Genomic DNA, 10,104 nt, shown 5'->3' with positions numbered 1-10,104 from the left:
AGACTGGTGCCCAGATATGGGGATGGTTTCTCAAGATTTAAACTTGATGTTTATTTTTCCTCAACTATGTGCCAAACTTTTTTCCTATAGAGACAAGAATTTTTAACAGTGCACTTCATTGAAGCTTTCGAGTCTGCAGTCACGCCTTCAGAAAGACAAATACTGCTTGATTGAACTTCTATGAGGAATCTGAGCCAAGGGGAGAGGAATGTGGCTCTTGCTTCGAAGATATGTAAAGCTTTAGTTAGATGATGAGTGAGAACTGGGACTCGGCTGCACAGCATCATTAACAGTTGTTCACACTGCATCTGGCACAGCACCGAGAAACGTGTTAAAGAATATAAGCCACTTTCTTGTCATGTAGCAGAACACCTGACTGAACTAACTTAGGGGAGGAAGAATCTGGGCTCATGTGGTAAGAGAAGAGAGTCCGGAATGGTGGAAGACATGGACGCATTCACAGTTGTGGGAGCATGTGGCTAGAGTACTCACATCTTGGAGGACTAGGAAGAGGAAATCTCTGGCTGGAACCAGAGCCAGCTGACAGTCTCTAAGCTCCATCCACACTGGGCCTCTTGTCCACAAGGATCTACAACCTCCTAAAACAGAGCCAATCAGCTGGGGACCACGGTTCAAACACATGAGCCCACGGAGGACACTAGACATTCAAATCACAAGGGGTAGGTTTTATGTTGTCTTCTTAGCACAATTTTAAAAAAGAATAATTGTTTGCAGAAAGAGGTAGGAGAACTATTTCCCTCCAAAGTCACTATAATTGAAACTGGAAAGAAAGGTCAGTGCTTCAGGGTTTGGGGGGGCCTCTATCATGAAGAATGGGATTCAGTTCCCAGGACCCATGTAGAGCAGCTCACAAAATGCCTGAAACTCTAGCTCCACGAGATCCATCACCCTCTTCTGGCCTCTGCAGCAACCACACAGACACTCACACAAACATACACACTCATAAAAAAAATAAAATTAAAAATGTAAAGTTTCCATAACTAACCCAAGGTGAACAAGTTCTTCTATGTCTACCCAGTTCAAGAGAGGTCTGAGAACTGCGGTTTCCAATGCTGTCATGATTACTCTGTGTGAGCCAGCCCTGAGGGCAAGAGAGCAGGAGAGCTGACCCCTTACCCCTTGTATTCCTCCTACAGTAACCAGTAGGGAGGGCCCTGCACCTTACCTGAACAAAACAGTAGAGCTGGCCCTGTGAGTGAGGGGGACCTGGATCTGAGGGCCTGAGAGCAGAACTGGCCGCACTCATTGCTGTAGGATGCATTGGGGAGGCAGTGCTGGAGAGCTCACCTGGGTAGTGAGGATGAGGGAAAGCTGGCGAGCTGACCAACCCAGCTACCACCCAGGCCCAGAACCAGGGCTGAGTTGGCCCACCCCAACATCCACCGAATCTGTAAACTGTTGGAGCATGTGAAGGGGAAGAACCTACAAATGCAAACAGCAGGATCTCCATGACACAGGACAACAACAGGATATCCAAGAAGAGCCCCAGTGAGGGCCCATTATCAGTACTGTAGCGGAAACCAGAGGCCTGAACCAGAACAATGACTCACAGCAATGAGCACACGCAAGATGAACGGACTAAAGGGTAAACTGTGACTCAGTGGGCCACAGGACAGCTTCCAGGACAAGATTCTCCTTCCTTCCTTTTTTTGTTTTGTTGGGTTTTTGGTTTTTCTTTTAAATTTAGTTTTGATTGGGGGAGTTGCAAGAGCAGAGGGCAGATTCGAGGAGACAGGGAGATAAATAGGATTGGAATGCATGATGTGAAATCTACAAAGAATCGATAAAAGTTAAAAAGAAAAGAAAATGCAGAGTGATTTTTATTAATGAAAAATTACAGTCATTGTTCCAGCTTCTGACTAGTCCATTTCACCTCTAGGCTAATTTCAGGAAAGTCTGTAAATAAAACACGATACTTAAGAGAATATTTGTCCTCATCATCCACAGCGGTATATACGAGGCAATTAACGGTGAACAGATAAGGGAATGAGTGGGAAAACAGATGTGCACCCGAAACACTACCCCTTCCCTGAGACACCACTCAACGCTTCTAAGTCATAACCAAGAATGCTGAGAAGCGGCTTTTAATTCAAGCAAAGAAAACTAATTCAATATAAAATACAACATGGATCTGCTGTGAAGATTTATTTTTATTCTTGATTGTGTGTCTGAGTGTGGGTTTGTGCATATGTGTGCAAGGCCTATGGAGGCCAGAAGAGGATGTCAGATCCCCTGAAGCTGGGGTTGTAGGCAGCTGTGAACTGCCCAGTAGGGGCACTGGAACCCAAACTCAGGGCCTCAGGAAGAACAGTACATACTCTTAACCACTGAGCCAGCTCTCCGGGCCCCAGATCCACTTTTTAAAATCTTCTCTTTTGATAGATTATAAATAGAAATTGTAGAATCAGAACCGTCACTAATACTTAACAGAACAAATACCCATTTTCTGACCTAAGAGCGGTCAGGTTATCGCCTCGTCTGTTTTTCTTTGTTCACTAACCTTGGCTGTCGCCTGAGTGGGGGCTTCTTTGGCCAGCAGCATTTTTTTAGTGTACAAGTGTTCATGGAATTTGCCTGGAGATAATTAGAATTAGTCAGACGCTCGCATGGCTGCACTTTTTCATTAATAGAAATGTCTGCGTTTTAGAAAGCTAATTGTCATTTTCCAGATGACGACTCTTCTCATCCAAAATTCACACACTCTGTGGTCAGAGACAAGGTAGGAAAGGTACGATTTTAGTACTAAATAAAACACACTTCAGCTTCACATCAAAGAAAGCCTGTTTGCACCAAATGAAAGAAGATAAATCTACACAGACCTGCCATTGTTCATACGCATCCCTTCCCTACCTCAGGGTGGGGGGGACATAAAAGTGGGGAGCGGTTACAAGGAGACAGTCGGTGGCATGTATTTGTTAACCTCCATCCCGAAGACCTTGAGTCCTTGAAGACACGGAGCAAATGCGATTCCCTTCCGATCCTGCACCCAACATAAGATGTTTTCTTATTTATCTTGGGGAAATAAATCAGTCTCTTCTGGGTATAAGAGTCAAACAACATATTAAATTGGCCCAGGGTCTGGACAACCACCTGAGACCACGTTGGTGTCTGAGGGCCCGCTGTCACCAGGGCCATACTGATCTGGGTGGCCTATGTTGCCACCAGGGCCATGGTGATATCTGGCCTGGAGCTGCTGCTGAGGGCCATATCTGGATCTAGGGTCCTGCTGCAGCTGGGGTCTGTGACGATGTCCATGGCCCATGTTGCCAGAGAGAGTCATAGGAACCATGCATGTTGCTGTGCTGAACCGGCCCGGCCCCTCACTGGCCTGAGATAGTTGACCCTGCCCCTCACTGGACACTGCAGCAGAAGAGCTGGCCCTGCCCTCCATGGGAGAGCTGCCCCCATACTCAGGAGAGACAGACCCACCCCTCACCATGGGCATGGGAGAGCTGGCCCCGATGGCATGGGCCTAGGAGAACTGGCTCTGTCCCTCACCTGATGGGGGTGGTCCCAGTGGTCTCAACCAGCTCAGCTACCACCCAGACTCACATCCTGGGCCTTGGGTTGGCCCAGCCTAACATCTACCCCATCTACCTATGACCTGCTGCAGTGCATGAAGGGACTGGTCCTGTGGAACAATAAACACAGGATCTCCCTGACTGCGGCAAAAGCAGGACATCCAAGGGGAATTTTAGTGAGGGTCCAGTGATGATGGAGTGCCAGAGGCCTCGAACCAGACCAATGACTCACTGCAATGAGCATTTTGTGGGTGGGGCTGCGTGGACAAAAGGGTGTACTGTGTGACACACTGCAGCTCCCGATGCCTCTAGGATGAGTGAAGACGCAAAGATGGAGGAGGGAGATGGTCTTTGCTTGTTTGTTTGTTTTGTTTTGTTTTTAACTGATTTTGGGGAACCTGGGGGGTGCTGCAGGGGTGAGGGAGGATGTGGAGGGACTGGGAGGTGAGCAGGATTGGGGTGTAAAATTCCCAAAGAATCAATGAAGAATTACGTTTTTTAAAAAGATATTAGCCAGGCAGTGGTGGTGCACACCTTTGATCCCAGCACTCGGGAAGCAGAGGCAGGTGTATCTCAGTGAGTTCGAGGCCAGCCTGGTCTACAAAACAAGTTCCAGGACAGCCAGGGCTACGCAAAGAAATCCTGTCTCGAAAAAACCAAAAGAAAAACAACAGCAATAACAACAAAGGATATTAAATTGTAGGGGATTTGCTATATGCTACCAGGCTATGAGCTTAACATTCTCCTCAGATTTCTAGCTTGGAAAGTCCACTTTTTCACCTGGCAAACTTTAATCAACTGCTAAAACAAGGTGCCGTTTGACTCCCTGGAGAGAGACGAAAACAAAAATTCCTTTCCCTACCATCTGCATTCTAGTAAAGGGAAACAAGTGATCAGGAATAAGTATAATAACTCATAGCCAGTGTTAGGTGGTAAGTACTATGGGGGAAAATATAATACAACTGGCTAATGGGTACCATTATCTACCACGGGGTGGGGGGGCAATCAATTGTACAGTGGGGGGTGACTTTGATTTGAAACACAGACGTCAGGATGGACTTCCTTACAAGGGGAAGAGCTAAACAGGGACCAGGAAAATGTAAGAGAACAGCCAGGTGGGCGGGCACTGGGGGAAGGTCGGTGAGACGAGACGCTTATGGAAAGGCTCCTGTGTGGGAGAGAACCTGGCTGGCCTGGAAGCTAAGGACGAGCACCCAGAGCAGGTGGGCAGAGATGGCCTGAAGCCTTTGTGAAGACTGCTTTGTAAAACATAGTCTGATTGCAAATATTTGATTCATATAAGTTATAAGTATGAATTATTTTGTGGTGAGAAGGAATACAGTCTGCCTTAGATGAAGGGAAATCACTGCTACTGCCTAAAATCCCCTCTTCCTACCTGCTCTCTCGCCCCAGCTTCAAGTGTGTCTGTGTAAGTCTGCAGGTGCAGATAGGAGAGAGGGGATTTCTACTGGAAGAGACTGAATCAGCGAATAATGGGAAGCTGTCGTCATAATATCCACGAGAGACGGTGTCTGCAACATGTTCTCAGAGCCTCTGTCACAGAGCACAGCCTGGGGACTTAACGCAACAGAAATCTGCAGTCTCGTAGTTCTGGAGGTTAAAGGTCAAGAATCAAGCATTGGCAGGGCGGTGCTCCCTCCCTCCTGTTCCGGTCCTGTCTCCTTGTTTCTGGTGTTTTCTTTTTTTAAATACCGATGTAGAGAAGAGATTTAGTTAGTTAGTTAGTTAGTTAGTTAGTTAGTTAGTTAGTTAGTTAGTTAGTTAGTTAGTTAGTTAGTTAGTTATTGTTAATGTGCACTGGTGTTTTGACATGGGTGTCAGACTGCCTGGAGCTGGAATTACAGACAGTTGTGAGCTGCCATGTGGGAGCTGGGAATAGAACCTGGGTGTACCTGAAAGAGCAGTCAGTGCTCTTAACCACCGAGCCATCTCTCCAGCCCCTGCTTCTGGTGTTTTCAAGCACCCCTTGGCTTGCAGATGGCATCTTCTCCCTGTGTCTCTGACAGTGAGGGTAGTGAGAGCTAATGCCAGACAGGACTTCAGAGTTTGGCCACGAGTTGTCTTGACACATTTAGAAGTGAGGGATCTTTAAAAATGCAATGCGATCCTGTGATTTTTGTCCTATGCAACAGGAAATGTAGCCACTCATAAGGGACAACCAACTGTGGGGGTACCATTTGGGCCTCCCTGCTTTGGGGTGTGTACCCTGGTAGTACCCAACAGATTGCATGCTCGGGCTCTAAGGCAGCATTCAGACCAAGACAGCAGTCTCCCTGAACTGCTCTCAACCAATGCCCAACTACCGCGGGAGTTCAAGGGTGCTTCCAAAGGCTCTCTCCTCTCTGTCTCCTTATTTGCCGGGTAAGACTTCCTGGGAGCTGCAATCAGTCTGTGTTTCTCCACACCCGTCCCACAGTCTTTCTTTTCACAGGTATCCGACAGACATGTGCAGTCCATGCCTTCCTTTCTCCCCTTTCTCCTATCCACATCTGTGGAGCTTGAGCAGACACACTTGAAGCTGGAGTGGACAAGTAGGTAGGAAGAAGGGATTTTTAGGCTGGATCATCCACTACTCATCTAGCAGAGATTTCGTTCCAAGTGATTTTAGATCATGAATAGTCCCTGGCACAAGGTAGGGACCAGCTGCTCAAGTTTTTACTGGTAGTGATGTGGGAACACGTCCCATTAAAGAGCATTCTCCTACTATGCAGATTCGAGCATAAAGGACAGCAGACTTGGCTGGTCATCACTGTTACACTGCCCTACACAAGAATAGCTAAGCACCTGAGCATGCATGCTAACAGTTAAGTACCGCAATCTAATGGCCTTTTGGGTAATTTACAAAGAGACTCTTAATGCCCGTAGTGGAAAAGGAGACACTGGGCTTGCCCTATAAATATGTATTACTGTTGTGTAAATGTAGTGTATGTACTATACATATTTTTTGTTCATTTGTGTGTGTGTGTGTGTGTGTGTGTGTGTGTGTGTGTGTGTGTAAGCCATGGGTCACAGCATTTGTCTTCCTTTATTACTGCCAATCTTTATTTTTTTACTCTTACTGATCCTGGAGCTCACTGACTGTTTAGGCTGGCTGGCCAGAAAGCCCCTAGCCCCTCCTCTCTCTGCCTCCCTGGAGCTGGGGTTACAGGTGTGCACCCTCCATACTTGTCTCTTTTCCATGGGTGCTAGCAATCTGAACTCAGGTCTCATGTTCGCATGGTGAGCACTTTGCTGACTAAGCCATTCCAGTACCTCCAGTAAGCATTTAAATGTCTAGCCAAAACAGGCATATTTTATAAAAGGCCTATTCTAGCAAGCCTTGGAACCGGATTGATGTCCCTGACCACTGTGAGGCATCTGGATTAACGTCCCTGACCACTGTGATATCTGCAGACTCACTGGAGCACTCAGAGCATACAGAAGTAGCCCACCTCTGTCTACTAGGAGTCAGCCTGTCTCCCACACGGGAAGTTTAGCCAGAATCTTCTCTGCTACAAGGCAAACATGTCACCTTTAGGTGTTGCCCCACACTGATCCCTGCCAAGCTGATAACTAGGGATAAATTCCAGCACAAGCTGTGCTAACACGTTAGCACTGACAAGAGAAGAATGAAATTACACCCCAAGGGAGCTGTGAAAATCCACACACATGCCCCAACAGGACCTTGGGAGGACCTCTGTAGCTGGATTTTGAGGGTGCCTGATCAAGGCGGATGAAACACAAGACTCATATGAAGAGTAAAGTGACTTGGGGATGCAGAATTTAACACCCAAGCAAGGACCACAAGGATCCGGTAAGCTTGCTAAGGTTCTACCAACCTGTTGGCTTGTTGATGCCTAGAAAATCCACGACTGATGCTCAGAAAAGTGGACATGCTGAAATACTGACCTATGAAGGAGGAGGAAATAAAGAGGCTGAAAGAAGTGGCCATGCTGGAATAGATACATTCTGTGATGCTGAACGCTTGGTAGAGGGCTACAATTCATAGAAGAGCCAAAAAGATGCTTAATTCTCTGAGACCACCAGAAGTCTTCTGGTAAAGGTGAATCACCCAAAACTTCAGTCCTTCAGAACCTATAGTAGGCGAGGAAGCTGTGAAACTTGATCATGATTTGAGAAAACCCAATACCAATAGAGGCCAGGGGGCAGTACAGAAGCCAAGTGACCAAAATTATTTCAATGATTGTCAAGGTTAAACATATAACTATTTAACCAAAGGCCTGAAAAGAAAAATCTATTGGAAGACAAGAGATAAAAAGGTCCACGTAAGCAGACAGATCGTTGAGAACATAAAGGCAAAAAGTGTTCCATTCATGGATTCACCCTCCCGTAGGCATTGTGCATTCAAATGGGCAAATGTTTGGGCCAGTAGACATACACTGGTCTCTGTCGTTAATCGCCTGAGAACAACCTAGGGCCAGCAGTACAAGACTCTTATTTACCAATCCCATAACTATTTTATCTTCCTACTTAAAAATTCCTCATCCTGGACTTTTTTTTTTTTTTTTTGGTCACAAAAAGCAGTGTTTATTTGAGACAAAGAGAAGTCTAACCCAAAGGATCACAGTTCTAAGCACTCAAAACTTTAACTGTTAGTGACACCACTTGAACTATAAATCTTGCTTCTCTTTGGTTGGAAAGGGTACTTGTGTTAAACGTTCTCCAGGGGGTTTAAGAAGAAAGACAAGAACATCTGGAAGAAACACCTCAGCTACTGATGCAACTTTCCAGAGCCTACATCAAACTACATCAAACCCTCATTGTCTGATCTGCAAGGTTCCGCCATCACAGAGGGACACAGGCCACACGACACCTGCAAAAACAGACGAGGCAGGAAAAACAGGTGCCAGTCGCTTGGGGAAGAGCAGGCATCCACAGCATCAGACTTCTGTGTGGAAAGGGCAGTCCTTGTGTTCAGCGCGGCTCATCAAGGCACACACCCTCCAGTTCCTGTTGTAGCTAAGCAGAATGGTCACATCCTTGTGGCTCAGCTCAAAGCCAAAGACCTTCAAGTTCTCAACAATGCATACTGGTGTCATAGACTTGGGGATCGCCACCAAGTTCCTTTGTATGGGGATCCAGACCAGCACCTATAGTTTTATTGTACTTGGATGCAATTGCCTTGATCCTGGGATCCTCCAGGAGACAAAAGTCTTCAGGCTTGGCCCAGGGCCTGCCAAGAGAACCAAGGAGACTGTACACAGTCAACATGATGCTTCTCCTGAAATAGGTACGAGTGGCACTCCATCTGATTAACTGCAGGCTTACATTGTAAGCCAGGTTTGTTTAAGAGCCTCTTCGTCTGAAGAGGGTTAAAGTTGGAGACACCAATCCATTCCACCAAACCTTCATCCGCCAGTTGCTCCATGGCCATCCAAGTGTCCACAAAATTGGTGTCACCGGGAATCATGTTTCCTGATGCATCCAGTGGGAAGTAATCAGGCCCAGGCTTGAAGCCTGTTGGCCAGTAAATAGGGTAGAGGTCCAGGCAGCCCAGCTGCAGACTGCTGAGCATCTTCTGGAAGGCTCCGTTCACCATGCTCGTCAAACCTCCACCCCAGCTTGCAGACGACAAAGAGCTCCTGGTGCTTCACCACCAGCTCTTTGAGCTTCTCCTGAAGGGACATTTCCACCTCTCTCTCATTCTAGTACACCCGGGCGCAGTCAATGTGGCAGTACCCAATGTCAATAGGGCCTCAGTCACCTGGCCAGGAAGGGACTACCTGGTGCCCAGGCCCACGTTGGGCATCTTGGCAATGTTGCTGAGCTCAGGTGGCTGGCCAAAACTGCTGCGCATTACACACCCTGCCCAGCAACCGTGCCTCATCCTAGACTTTAAGTAAGTTAACTATAATATGTCCCAGTGAAGGTCTCTTGAGAAACGCTTTACCTATCTGCGCTTTAGGAATCTGTGGGTCTGCATGTGTGTGCCCAGCACCTCATTTAGAAGGTTTTAGAGTTCATAGGTGACAAGGACTGCATCAGGAACTGAAATTAAGAATGAAAGAAAGAAAGTAGGCAGTTTGAAAAGCAAATGTGAATGGTTGTTTGGTCAAAAATAGATGAATAACAATTAGTGTCCTCTGTGTGTCTCCTCCAACTGTCTTGCACATGAGGAATTTTCTAAGTTATACAAATATTTAATACAGCTTGGTCGTCTGAGACCCCATGAGGTCTAGAAACAATTTGACCTAGGCAATCTCAATGCTGCTGGAAGCTTCTTAGAAGACAAACAAGGCAGCTACCCAATTAATACAGACCACGAGGTCCCTCTTTCCTGCCTTTCACTTGCATTGTGAAGTTCTCTTGGAGCATCAAGTTAGTGTGATGATAACTGTTGATATATAGCCATAAGACGTTCTAAAAGTAGGGGTGTGTGTGTGTGTGTGTGTATGTGTGTGTGTGTTTATATCAACACCCAGCTACAAGAGGGGCTAGTATTAATTGCTGTCATATAGTTCACCTCATCAACAATATGCTGTCTGCATGATCTGTGGAGTAATTGAAATCATAACCGTTCTCCTTCAAGAGATAGCAAAGG

The 10,104-nt window shown here is 46.6% G+C and overlaps 1 pseudogene; it reads right to left on the bottom strand.

The window, feature by feature from the left end:
* Positions 1-8,443: 8,443 nt before the first annotated feature.
* Positions 8,444-9,360, bottom strand: LOC128110611 (aldo-keto reductase family 1 member B1-like; annotated as a pseudogene).
* Between the last annotated feature and the right edge of the window lie 744 nt (positions 9,361-10,104).

Source organism: Peromyscus californicus, unplaced genomic scaffold (genome assembly GCF_007827085.1).
Source record: "Peromyscus californicus insignis strain IS unplaced genomic scaffold, ASM782708v3 Scaffold_15__1_contigs__length_86483966, whole genome shotgun sequence".
In the NCBI taxonomy this organism is placed as follows: Eukaryota; Metazoa; Chordata; class Mammalia; order Rodentia; family Cricetidae; genus Peromyscus; species Peromyscus californicus.
This window is presented reverse-complemented; position numbering and strand designations above follow the sequence as displayed.